The following is a 1,948-nucleotide window of genomic DNA, read 5'->3' as shown; positions in this document are numbered from 1 at the left end:
CAGTAAAGTGGCAGGATATAAAATCAATGCATAGAAATCAGTGGCATTCCTATACACCAACAAGAAGACAGAAGAAAGAGAAATTAAGGAGTCGATCCCATTTACAGCTGCACCCAAAACCATAAGATACCTAGGAATAAATCTAACCAAAGAGGCAAAGGATCCATACTCAGAAAACTATAAAATACTCATGAAAGAAATTGAGGAAGACACAAAGTAATGGAAAAACGTTCCATGCTCATGGATTGGAAGAACAAATGTTGTGAAGATGTCAATGCTACCTAGAGCCATCTACACATTCAATGCAATCCCTATCAAAATACCATCCACTTTTTCAAAGAAATGGAGCGAATAATCCTAAAATTTGTATGGAACCAGAAAAGACCCCGAATAGCCAGAGGAATATTGAAAAAGAAAAGCAAAGCTGGTGGCATCACAATTCCTGACTTCCAGCTCTATTACAAAGCTGTCATCATCAAGACAGTATGATACTGGCACAAAAACAGACACATAGATCAATGGAACAGAATAGAGAGCCCAGAAATGGACCCTCAACTCTATGGTCAACTCATCTTCGACAAAGCAGGAAAGAATGTCCAATGGAAAAAAGACAGTCTCTTCAACAAATGGTGTTGGGAAAATTGGACAGCCACACGCCGAAGAATGAAACTGGACCATTTCCTTACACCACACACAAAAATAGATTCCAAATGGTTGAAAGACCTCAGTGTGAGACAGGAGTCCATCAAAATCCTAAAGGAGAACACAGGCAGCAACCTCTTCGACCTCAGCCGCAGCAACTTCTTCCTCGAAACATCGCCAAAGGCAAGGAAAGCAAGGGCAAAAATGAAGTATTGGGACTTCATCAAGATAAAAAGCTTTTGCACAGCAAAAGAAACAGTCAACAAACTCAACACCCAAAGAACAAATGATCCAATCAAGAAATGGGCAGAAGACATGAACAGACATTTTTCCAAAGAAGACATACAAATGGCCTACAGACACATGAAAAAGTGCTCAACATTGCTCGGCATCAGGGAAATCCGAATCAAAACCTCAATGAGATACCACCTCACACCAGTCAGAATGGCTAAAATTAACAAGTCAGGAAACGACAGATATTGGAGGGGATGCGGAGAAAGGGGAACCCTCCTACACTGTTGGTGGGAATGCAAGCTGGTGCAGCCACTCTGGAAAACAGTATGGAGTTTTCTCAAAAAGTTGAAAATAGAGCTACCATATGACCCAGCAATTGCACTACTGGGTATTTACCCGAAAGATACAAATGTAGGGATCCTAAGCGGTATGTGCACCCCGATGTTTATAGCAGCAATGTCCACAATAGCCAAACTATGGAAAGAGCCAAGATGTCCATTCACAGATGAATGGATAAAGAAGGTGTGGTATATATATACAATGGAATATTACGCAGCCATCAAAAAAATGAAATCTTGCCATTTGCAACAACATGGATGGAACTGGAGAGTGTTATGCTGAGCTAAAGAAGTCAATCAGAGAAAGACATGTATCATATGATCTCACTGATATGAGGAATTCTTAATCTCAGGAAACAAACTGAGTGTTGCTGGATTGGTGGGGTGGCAGGGATGGAGTGGCTGGGTGATAGACACTGGGGAGGGTATGTGCTATGGTGAGCGCTGTGAATTGTGTAAGACTGTTGAATCACAGACCTGTACCTCTGAAACAAATAATACATTATATGTTAAAAAAAAAAAAAAAAAAAAGAAGAAGAAGATAGCAGGAAGGGGAAAATAAAGGGGAGGAAATCAGAGGGGAAGACGAACCATGAGAGACTATGGACTCTGAGAAACAAACTGAGAGTTCTAGTGTGGGGGGATGGGTTAGCCTGGTGATGGGTATTAAAGAGGGCACGTACTGAATGGAGCACTTGGTGTTATATGCAAACAATGAATCATGGAACACTACA

The sequence above is a fragment of the Halichoerus grypus genome, chromosome 11 (assembly GCF_964656455.1).
Source record: "Halichoerus grypus chromosome 11, mHalGry1.hap1.1, whole genome shotgun sequence".
Classification (NCBI taxonomy): domain Eukaryota; kingdom Metazoa; phylum Chordata; class Mammalia; order Carnivora; family Phocidae; genus Halichoerus; species Halichoerus grypus.
Note: the sequence above shows the minus strand (reverse complement) of the source record.